The sequence below is a fragment of the Oncorhynchus keta genome, chromosome 20 (genome assembly GCF_023373465.1).
Source record: "Oncorhynchus keta strain PuntledgeMale-10-30-2019 chromosome 20, Oket_V2, whole genome shotgun sequence".
Lineage (NCBI taxonomy): Eukaryota > Metazoa > Chordata > Actinopteri > Salmoniformes > Salmonidae > Oncorhynchus > Oncorhynchus keta.
This window is the reverse complement of record NC_068440.1, coordinates 5,864,157-5,876,270: the sequence shown is the minus strand read 5'-3', so window position 1 is coordinate 5,876,270 and position 12,114 is coordinate 5,864,157. Positions and strand designations below refer to the sequence as shown.

Here is a 12,114-nt window from a genome sequence, read left to right as displayed (position 1 = left end):
TACGATTTTAATTTTTATTTGGTTACTGATCAACATTTGTACTATGAGAAAATAAATGATTCACAATTTGGAAAGCTATTTTGTTCAAAGTAACTCACAGCTTGAATGATTACAAAACATTCCTATATTTTAGGCGATGCAATATACCCTGTCAACCAGAGTATGTTAATTGTGCATCTTGAAATACACACAAACCTCAAGGTCATTTGTAAAAACACATTGTCAGAGAAAAGAGAAAGCTGTACAGCTCATTCTCCTGTGCTCTTCATTCAGTTTCCAACACGCTCTCAGGATGGTGCGGTCAATGTGACCGTTGACGTCTAGGTGGCGATCATTGCCATAGTGAACGAAGGATCAGGGTGGCTGTCGAACCAAACAGTAGAGTCAGGGAGTAACTGAAGACACTGCTGCCCCCTGCTGGTGTGGTGAGAGTGGTTGACCATGTGGCTTTTATTTCTGCAGTTGTTTGTCCAATTGTAGAATTATTTTGGTCAGTTGTTGGTCGCATTGTAGAATTATTTTGGTCAGTTGTTGGTCGTACTGTAGAATTTCTTTGGTCAGTTGTTGGTCGTATTGTAGAATTTTTGGGGTCATCTGTTGATCCCATTGTAGAATTATGTTGCTCAATTGTTGGTGTTGTTGTAGAATTCTGTTGGTTGAAATTGAATAATTTACATTAGGCTACATGTTAATTCATCATTAATTCACCCCTGTTTGAAATTGAAATGAATTAGGGACAGTTTGAAATTTGCTGGGGTGGTATAATTTCTTCCATCCCAGCCAAATGTCATCTTCTGCTTGCATGCGTCTCCTCTATCAAGGTGTTTTGGTACTTCCCTAAAGGCAGAAATTCATCTAGCGTGTTAGGGGGTGATGAAACAAGGGAGCTCCGTTCATTTTCAATGAAGGGAAGAGAAGTTGGCGATGCAAGCATGCGTGACGGCGAGTGAACAGGGTTGGGGAAAGCTGAACTTTTGTCACTTGTTTCCCGTGGCATCGCTTTGCTATTGATCGATCGAAGCCCGCTATAGTTTCCAGACCCTACTGGATTGGCTGTTGACACCTAGCATTACAAGCCTGCCAGCTAGCACCAACATGAAGGTGAAGCTAGCCATATAGTGGATCACTGTTGTTATTCACTACGCTTTTCCAAGCGCTTACTATACCACAGGTCAATATAGTCTGCCAGTCTGACTGTCTATCCTGCCCTCTATCCACCATTAGTTGCACTTAGAGTCATATCTCCCCATCTTTCATCCTTTCTTTCTCTTTCTCCCCCTGCAGAGCATTGCTAAGAGTGGAATGCTAATGAGTTTAAAACATGTTCAGCTATTATTACTGAGTTAGGTTTAAGTACATTACCTGTGCCATGGTGGAGGCCAGCAGGGCCAGTGTGCAGAGTCCCAGAACCAGGTACTTCATATTGCAGAGAGGCGAGGTGTCTTATGGGTCAGATACAAAAGGAAACTGCTGTCCTGGGTTAGTCCTGGGTCTACAATCCTGGGTTTGCTATCCTTGGTCTGATCTGGCTGTGTAGAGTCTGACTACAGCTGAGGGTGAGCCTGGTCTTATATAACGTCCATCCAGGAAACAACCTTGACCAGCCCACATTACAGAACGGGAGCCGCCCATGAATGCAAAGTTGCCAAAGCCTTGCCCATTAATAATTTGCAAAGACCATTTCTCTGTATTTCATCTGTAAACATTTGGGGTTAAAGAAGATGTATGATTGTGCAACATCAAAGGATGTCCATGCAAAAAACAACTATTTTTATTTCTCTAAAACAAAGTTGGAGGCGGCTTATGGTGGAGAAATGAACATACAATTGTCTGGCAACAGCTCTGGTGAACATTCCTGCAGTCAGCATGCCAATTACACGCTCCATCAAAACTATAACTGTGGCATTGTGTGGTGTGACAAACGGCACATTTTAGAGTGGCCTTTTATTGATCCCAGCACAAGGTGCACCTGTGTAATGATCATGCTGTTTAATCAGCATCTTGATTTGCCACATCTGTCAGGTGGATGGATTATCTATGTGTAAAATACATAGACTTACATAGCATTAGCATGAATTAAAACAGATAACATTACTCTCTGTAGCATCAGATACAGTTGAAGTCGGAAGTTTACATACACCTGAGCCAAATACATTTAAACTCAGTTTTTCACAATTCCTGACATTTAATCTTAGTAAAAATTCCCTGTCTTAGGTCAGTTAAGATCCGCACTTTATTTTAAGAAAGGAAATTGTGTCACTTCTCTTGCGTTCAGTGCAAGCAGAGTCAGGGTATGTGCAGCAGTTTGGGCCGCCTGGCTCGTTGCAAACTGTGTGATGACCATTTCTTCCTAACTAAGACCGTAATTAATTTTCCAGAATTTTACACAACTATGACATAGCATTGAAGGTTGTGCAATGTAACCGCAATATTGAGACTTAGGGTTGCCACCCGTTCGATAAAATACGGAACGGTTCCGTATTTCACTGAAAGAATACACTTTCGTTCTCTAAATTAGTTTTCCGGATTTGACTATATTAATGACCAAAGGCTTGTAATTTTTGTGGGTTTATTACAATTTAGTCTATGATTTGGTAGAGCAGTCTGACTGAGTGGAGTGGTGGTAGGCAGCAGCATGCTCGTAAACATTCATTCAAACAGTGCTTTACTGAGTTTACCAGCAGCTCTTAGCAATGCTTGAAGCACAGCACTGTTTATGACTTCAAGCCTATCAACTCCTGAGATTAGGCTGGCAATACTAAAGTGCCTATAAGAACATCCAATAGTCAAAGGTATATGAAATACAAATTGTATAGAGAGAAATAGTCGACGCGTCATAATTCCTATAATAACTACAACCTAAAACTTCTTAACTGGAAATACTGAAGACTCATGTGAAAAGGAAACATCAGCTTTCATATGTTCTCATGTTCTGAGCAAGGAACTTAAACATGAGCTTTTTTACATGGCACATATTACACTTTTACTTTCTTCTTCTTGTGTTTTTGCATTATTTCAACCAAATTGAACATGTTTCATTATTTGAGACTAAATTGATTTTATTTATGTATTATATTAAGTTAAAATAAAAGTGTTCATTGTCCATTCGTTATTGTTGCTTTTTTTGTTCCTCCAATAACCTGTATCGGTATCAACGTTGACAAATCTTAATCGGTCAACCTCTAACGTGTCACAGTTCCCTCCAACATCCAGCAATTTCGCACAGCCATTGAAGGGGAGTGGGACAACATTCCACAAGCCACAATCAACAGCCTGATCAACTTTATGTGAAGGAGATGTGTTGTACAGCATGAGGCAAATGGTGGTCACACCATATACTGACTGGTTTTCTGATCCATGCCCCTACTTATTTTTTTTTTACTAACAGATACATATCTGTATTCCCAGTCATGTGAAATCCATAGATTAGTGCCTAATTTAATATACTGTATTTCCATTGACTGATTTTCTTATAGAAACTGTAACTCTGTAGAATCTTTTAAATTGTTGCATGTTGCCTTTATATTTTTGTTCAGTGTACTAAGATGTCTTACGAGGGTCCTGAACCTCCCTATTTGTAACATTTCTACCGATATTGCCCTAAATTATATTTCCCACTGATTGACCATGTTTTTTTTAGATCCCTTAACAATACAGTGTGGACCTTGGTCAGGGAGGTGACCAAGAACCCGAGGTCACTCTGACAGAGCTACAGAGTTCCTCTGTGGAGATGGGAAAACCTCCAGAAGGACAACGGGTAGGGTTTCAGACGGAAGCCACTCCTCAGTAAAAGACCCATGACATCCCGCTTGGAGTTTGCCAAAAGGCACCTAAAGGACTCTCAGACCACGAGAAACAATATTCTCTGGTTTGATGAAATGAAGATTGAACTCTTTGACCTGAATGCCAAGCGTCATGTGTGGAGGAAACCTGGACAATACCTACGGTGAAGCAAGATGGTGGCATCATCATGCTGTGTTGATGTTTTTCAGTGGCAGGAACTGGGAGACTAGTCAGGATTGTGGCAAAGATGAATTGGGCAAAGTGCAGATGAAAACCTGCTCCAAAGCGCTCAGAACCTCAGACTGGAGCAAAGTTTCCAACATGACACTAAGCACACAGCCAAGACAGCGCTGGAGTGGCTTTGGGACAAGTCTCTGAATGTCCTTGAGTGGCCCAGCCAGACCCCAGACTTGAACCCAATCTAACTCCCTGGAGAGACCTGAAAATAGCTGTGTAGCGATGCTCCCCATCCAACCTGACAGAGCTTGAGAGGATCTCCAGAGAAGGATGGGAGAAACTCTACAAATACAGGTTTGCCAAGCTTGCAGCTTCATACCCAAGAAGACAACCTGTTTTTTGATGAGTCAAAGGAGTTAGTGCAAAAAAGGGTCAATGCAGATAGTTAAATAACTAATCAATAGCTAGCCAGACTAACAATTTAGCAGTCTTATGCCTTGGGGGGGGGGCTGCTGTTCATGGTCCTGTTAGTTCCAGAGTTGGTGCATCGGTTTCCTCTGATGATCTCAATGTTGATGGGACATGGTTCGCCAAGACCTCCAGCAGCCGAAGCTAAGTAGTAACATTAACATGATGCCTTCTAATTGCAGTCGCTGTACTCATAATATACAGGAGAACGATCGCCCTACGGCGAGGATAGTTGACGCAATCGTTAGGAAGGGTAATTTAAGTGTAGGAAAGGATGAAAAGGCGTCTGTGCCACCAGTAAGTACAGATAGTAGTATAAATCCCTTTGCACGGTCCCCGCCGCCTGACAAATTTCTCACGGCTTCTGGAGGGAAATGCCGTAGAAATGCTCAACTGGTGTCGCTCATTCAACCGGTTCTCCCCATTAAGCAGCGAGTCGGAGTCTAAGGCCAAGCCTTCTCTGGTCTCTCCTCTTCCCGTTACGGAGCCTGAGACGCCGAAGCCTCCCACCATTAGCTCTGACAAATTGAAAACCCTAGTCATTGGCGACTCCATTACCTGTAGTATTAGACTTAAAACGAATCATCCAGCGATCATACACTGTTTACCAGGGGGCAGGGCTACCGACATTAAGGCTAATCTGAAGATGGTGCTGGCTAAAGCTAAAACTGGCGCGTGTAGAGAGTACAGGGATATTGTTATCCACGTCGGAAGCAAAGACGTTAGGATGAAACAGTCAGAGGTCACCAAGCGCAACATAGCTTCAGCGTGTAAATCAGCTAGAAAGATGTGTCGGCATCGAGTAATTGTCTCTGGCCCCCTCCCAGTTAGGGGGAGTGATGAGCTCTACAGCAGAGTCTCACAACTCAAGCGCTGTTTGAAAACGGTTTTCTGCCCCTCCCAAAAGATAGAATTTGAAGATAAAAGTATTTTTGGGACTCACCCACAAACAGGACCAAGCCTGGCCTGTTGAGGAGTGACAGACTCCATCCTAGCTGGAGGGGTGCTCTAATCTTATAATCTTATATATAAACATAGATAGGGCTCCCTTAGCTCCACAATGAAATACGGTGCAGGCCAGGCAGCAGGCTGTTAGCAGTCAGTGTCGTCAGCTCAGCTATCCCCATTGAGACTGTGTCTGTGCCTCGACCTAGGTTGGGGAAAACTAAACATGGCGGTGTTCGCCTAAGCAGTCTCACTAGAATAAAGAACTCCTCCATTCCTGCCATTATTGAAAGAGATTGTGATACCTCACATCTCAAAATAGGGCTACTTAATGTTAGATCCCTCACTTCCAAGGCAGTTATAGTCAATGAACTAATCACTGATCATAATCTTGATGTGATTGGCCTGACTGAAACATGGCTTAAGCCTGATGAATTTACTGTGTTAAATGAGGCCTCACCCCCTGGTTACACTAGTGACCATATCCCACGCGCATCCCGCAAATGCGGAGGTGTTGCTAACATTTACGATAGCAAATTTCAATTTACAAAAAACCTCAGACGTTTTCGTCTTTTGAGCTTCTAGTCATGAAATCTTTGCTGCCTACTCAATCACTTTTTATAGCTACTGTTTACAGGCCTCCTGGGCCATATACAGCGTTCCTCACTGAGTTCCCTGAATTCATATTGGACCATGTAGTCATAGCAGATAATATTATAATTTTGGGTGACTTTAATATTTACATGGAAAAGTCCACAGACCCACTCCAAAAGGCTTTCGGAGCCATCATCGACTCAATGGGTTTTGTCCAACATGTCTCCAGACCTACTCACTGCCACAGTCATACTCTGGGCCTAGTTTTGTCCCATGGAATAAATGTTGTGGATCTTAATGTTTTTCCTCAAAATCATGGACTATCGGACCACCGTTTTATTACGTTTGCAATTGCAAATGATCTGCTTAGACCCCAACCAAGGAACATCAAAAGTGCTATAAATTCTCAGACAACACAAAGATTCCTTGATGTCCTTCCAGATTCCCTCTGCCTACCCAAGGACGTCAGAGGACAAAAATCAGTTAACCACCTAACTGAGGAACTCAATGTAACCTTGCGCAATACCCTAGATGCAGTTGCACCCCTAAAAAATAAAAACATTTGTCTTAAGAAACTAGCTCCCTGGTATACAGAAAATACCCGAACTCTGAAGCAAGCTTCCAAACAATTGGAACGGAAATGGCGCCACACCAAACTGGAAGTCTTCTGACTAGCTTGGAAAGACAGTACCGTGCAGTATAAAAGAGCCCTCACTGCTGCTCGATCATCCTATTTTTCCAACCTAAAGGAGGAAAAATAAGAACAATCCGAAATTTATTTTTGATACTGTCGCAAAGCTAACGAAAAAGCAGCATTCCCCAAGAGAGGATGGCTTTCACTTTCACTCAGACCGAGGCTCTGCATCTGTCCTCGTGCTCCTAGACCTTAGTGCTGCTTTTGATACCATCTATCTTTTGGAGGGATTGGAAACCCAAATTGGTCTACATGGACAAGTTCTGGCCTGGTTTAGACCTTATATGTCGTACAGATATCAGTTTGTCTCTGTGAATGGTTTGTCCTCTGACAAATCAACTGTAAATTTTGGTGTTCCTCAAGGTTCCGTTTTAGGTCCACTATTGTTTTCACAGTATATTTTACCTATTGGGGATGTCATTCGAAAACATAATGTTAACTTTCACTGCTATGCGGATGACACACAGCTATACATTTCAATGAAACATGGTGAAGCCCCAAAATTACCCTTGCTGGAAGCCTGTGTTTCAGACAGGCTTCGGATGGCTGCAAACTTTCTACTTTTAAACTCGGACAAAACAGAGATGCTTGTTCTAGGTCCCAAGAAACAAAGAGATCTTCTGTTGAATCTGACAATTGATCTTGATGGTACTACAATTCAGTACAATGGTACTACTTAACAAGTGTGTCTTTTATTTACAACTACAGTACAACCAAACATTTCTATATATATTTTGTTAGCGTGTGCTAGTGATGATGTTTTCAGCCATGGTGCACATGGTGATATGCATGTTCATGATATTTTTATAAGGTTGAAGGGACCAGTCATTGGTAGTGGTGAAAATAGGGGAAGGGCTCAGTGCTTGTCATTTTGATCAGTCTGTTGAGAGTTTCAGTCCCAAAGCATCTTCATAGCTCCTTCATACAATGTCCATGCCTAATGAATAGTATACACAGCTCACCTACTACAATTTACACCTTTATATAGCACTTTCATTATTATCACTTACTATTACTAAGCCTGCACCTGTGAAACTGTACACAGATATGTTTTTTTTCAGTTGTTAGTGAATGACTGTGAAGTAGAGTACTCTTCCAGTGAAGTGTTCCACAGGGCTCTGTTCTTATTCCTATACCATTTGGATTATTACGGCCATCAGGGGCCCCAGGAGGAGACTGTAAGAGCCCGACAGGGCTGCGGTGCCTCCATGAGGTGTGGGCGACATATGGTTGGCAGCAGTTATGTTGTTCTGGTTTGCTGTGGTATGATCAGTGGTCTGCAGGGACACATTGGTTGTGGTAGTCGTGGCGGTTACTAGAGTTGAGTGTGTGGACTGCGTACCAAGGGTTGTGGCGGCCGTTGTTGTATGGTTGGAGACAGATATGGTAGGAGGTCCCATGGTAACGTTACTGCTGATGTTGTTATTGGAGGTTGTCATTGGAAACGTGGTGTTCTCTGAGGGTTGGTTGCTGACTGGGTTTGATGAGATGGTTTCTGGTACTGTCATAGTGTTTGAAGGGGTAACAGTTGCGCTGGTAGTTATGTTGGTAGCCTGTCAAAGATCATAGGAGAAAGATATATCCGATAACATATTATTATAACTCATGAAACAAACAACGAGCAAAAAGCTAATTGAAATGCTCTGCAATAATACCCTTATATTCAGTATGTCCTGATACATGAATGGTCATGTATCTAAATGTAATATCAGTCATGTATCTAAATGTAATGCCAGTCATCATATGGCGTAACATACCTCATGCCAATAGTCAATCATCATTTGTAGATATCACGTCTATGTCATTAATTATAACGTCGATTCATTTCAAGAAAAGACGCACTGATGAAAGTGCACTAAACTAATTCCCACATGAGTCATTCATTATTCCGGGCTGTGTCATAACCGTCAGTAATTGGGAGTCCCATAGTGTGGCACACATTTGGCCCAGTGTCGTCCGAGTTAGGGTTTGGCCGGGGTAGGCCGTCATTGTAAATAAGAATTTGGTCTTAACTGACTTGCCTAGTTAAATAAAGGTTAAATAAATAAAATGAAATCCACTATGGTGATGTGTGAGACAGGGTTGGACTGTGTTAAGACCACTACACACTTTGTGTAAACAGAGCGAAGGAGCGTCGTTTTCCCCTGCATTACCATGTGTGAAAACGATGCTCCGTCGCTGTGTTTGCGTAGTTTGTGTATAGTGGCCTTTAGCCAATGATTGACTCCAATTGTCTGATGCCAGAGACTAAGTCCTCCCACACTGTTTCAGAGAGGTCGACAGTGACTCATGGCTATGCCACAAAAGGTCAACCACCCATGACTCTACTTGACTGCACCAGCCACACTTACTTTGCATATGGCTTCAGTTCTCGTGGCTGATAGTTGCAGTCTGTACTCTGTTACATAAGTGTTCCCTGTCTCCTCATGCTTTTCATCTGGTCTAATCTAGTAGTCGGTTTTGTTTTTGCAGATAAGTCCTATCTCCTTTGTTCCTCTCACTGGAGCGTTCCAATACACGGACAGATGCCCAGGGGGGAGAGGATAGATTGGTGACAGGGAATTGTTGTCTTTATTGGTGATTAATAGCATTTAGAGCTATCAATTATTTAGCAATCATGCAGAGGCCTAGATTTCTATCTGCTTGATTAGAATACCTTAAATGCTATAGTTACCAAATGCTGTTAATTGTACAAATAACAGAACAAGCACTAGTGTCCAGAGAGTTTTTCTGTGCTGTCTAGCTCTGGGTTGAACACATGTTTACTGCAACCCAGATCATTAGGTAACCTAAATATTGCTGATATGCATGATATTAATAGTGTCATGTTTATTTACATTGCATTCGGAAAATATTCAGACCCCTTCACCTTTTCCACATTTTGTTACATTACAACCTTATTCTAAAATGGATTAAATAGGGAAAAAATCCTCATCGTTCGGCACTCAGTACTCTATAATGTTTTTAGAAATGTTTGCAAATCTATAAAGAATAAAAAACAGAAACCTTATTTACATAAGTATTCAGACTCTTTGCTATGATATTCAAAATTGAGGTCAGGTACATCCTGTTTCCATTGATCATCCTGTTTCTACAACTTGATTGGAGTCCATCTGTGGTAAATTCAAAAGATTACACATGATTTGGAAAGGCACACACCTGTCTATATAAGGTCCCACAGTTGACCGTCCATGTCAGAGCAAAAACCAAGCCATGAGGACAAAGGAATTGTCTGTAGAGGCTAAGATCTGGGGAAGGGTACCAAAACATTTTCCCATCATTGAAGGTCCCCAAGAACACAGTTGCCTCCTTCATTCTTAAATGGAAGAAGTTTGGAATCACCAAGACTCTTCCTCGAGCTGGACACATGGCCAAACTCGGCAATCGGGGGAGAAGGGCCTTGGTCATGGATGTGACCAAGAACACGATGGTGACATTTTGACAGAGCTACAGAGTTCCTCTGTGGAGATGGGAGAACCTTCCAGAAGGACAACTATCTCTGCAGTACTCCACCAATCAGGCCTTTATGGTAGAGTGGCCAGACGGAAGCATCTCCTCAGTAAAAGACACAGGACAGCCCGCTCGGAGTTTGCCAAAAGACACCTAAAGGACTCTCAAGACCAAGAGAAAAAATATTCTCTAGTCTGAGGAAACCAAGATTGAACTATTTGGCCTGAATGCCAAGCGTCACGTGTGGAGGAAACCTGGCACCATCACTATGGTGAAGCATGTTGGATGGCAGCATCAATGTATGGGGCTGTTTTTCAGCAGCAGGAACTGGGAGACTAGTCAGGATCGGGGGGAAGATGAACGGAGCAAAGTACAGAGAGATCCTTGATGAAAACCTGCTCCCTGAGTTGCCCAGCCTGAGCAGGACTTGAACCTGATCGAACATCTCTGGAGAGACTTGAAAATAGCTGCGCAGCCACGCTTCCCATCCAACCTGACAGATCTTGAGTGGATCTGCAGAGAAGAATGGGAGAAACTCCCCAAATACAGGTGTGCCAAGCTTGTAGCGTCATGCCCAAGAAGACTCGAGGCTGTAATCGCTGCCAAAGGTGCTTCAACAAAGTACCGAGTAAGGGGTCTGAATACTTATGTAAATGTGATATTTCAGTTTTTGACTTGTAATAAATTTGCTATGGGGTATTGTGTGTAGATTTTGGCAATGATCATGCTAGCACATACCCGTAGACTGCCAGTCATTGCGTTAACTCTAGTTAGCATTGGCTCGCGAAACTACCACATTTTTGCTTTTTTTATTTGTCCTTTATTTAACTAGGCAAGTCAGTTAAAAACAAATTCTTATTTACAATGATGTCCTAGGAACAGTGGGTTAACTGCCTTGTTCAGGGGCAGAACGACAGACTTTTACCTTGTCAGCTCGGGGATTCGATCTAGCAACCATTCGGTTACTGGGCCCAACGACATTAAAAGGGTATCCACGAGTTCATCTGACTCTGGGGAAGTAGGTAAAGGGGCCCCCATTGCCAAACATCCCAAAGTGTCATTGAATAAGTAGGGTCAGTAGGACTTAGTATATATCTATGCTGTCCTGTCATGTCATTCATCAACATTACCTATAATAATACATTTTAGGCTACTAAACACATTGGCCCTCAGTAGAGGGTAGAGCACGGCTCTTACCAGGACAGGATTCTGGGTTTGATTTCCAGGACAAACCTTACGTAAAATGTATGCTAAGTCACTTTGGATAAAAAAAAAATTGTCATATAGTATTATTATTATATACTACATTTGGGTTTGTAATATAATACTGTACCCTTCACTGAGATTAAAAATGAAAACAGAACACTTTTGATTAAGCAAAGAAACATCAGCTCGTGGACAGCTCATTTTTGTTTGCTATGTTTTACATAAGCAAAGTCAATGTGAATTTAAAAGGATTATGGTTAGCTACTGCAAACATACATTCAAATAGAGAAGTTCCATATATTTTGCTACGTAATAGAATAGCCCTTGCTTGAATCTGTGTGCCAACCAGTGCCTTTAAAGGGGAACAAAGATACAGTACAGTACACAGCATCACCTACCTCAATGAGAACCAATGGCAGAAAGGCCAGACAGGTAAACAGTACAAACTTCCCCATCTCTCTCCCAGTTGGTCTTCTGTGGTTTCCCCCTGGCTTTGTGGCAGAGGCTGACCTTCACTCTGGCTTTTTATACTGCTACCAGTTTCCCAAAAGTAATAATGTTTCATAGTCACGGACGCAGAGGCAATTGGGGACGTCTAACGTCACGATAATCAAGTAGTAATTGGACTGACGCGAGTTCGCTTCATTAGGGTTTGGATACAGAGAGAGCAGATACTGAAATGTACCCGATATGTAAAATTCAATAAAAAAGTAAGCAAATGAATGATGTGTCGTGAACATAACATGGAATAGCCCAGGGGGGTAGCTGAGGTTGAGGACACTAAAGAAGATGAATGT

General features: G+C 42.2%; 2 long non-coding RNA genes across 2 annotated transcripts; both read right to left on the bottom strand.

Moving 5' to 3' along the window:
• Positions 1–1,556, bottom strand: LOC118399211 (uncharacterized). The gene is made up of 2 exons (XR_004828788.2): positions 1,363–1,556; positions 1–649 (listed from the first exon to the last, which is right to left on the bottom strand). It is a non-coding gene; the product is annotated as an uncharacterized LOC118399211 (long non-coding RNA).
• Positions 1,557–7,334: 5,778 nt separating this feature from the next.
• On the bottom strand, positions 7,335–11,845 carry LOC118399028 (uncharacterized). The gene is made up of 2 exons (XR_004828744.1): positions 11,716–11,845; positions 7,335–8,214 (listed from the first exon to the last, which is right to left on the bottom strand). It is a non-coding gene; the product is annotated as an uncharacterized LOC118399028 (long non-coding RNA).
• Positions 11,846–12,114: the final 269 nt, after the last annotated feature.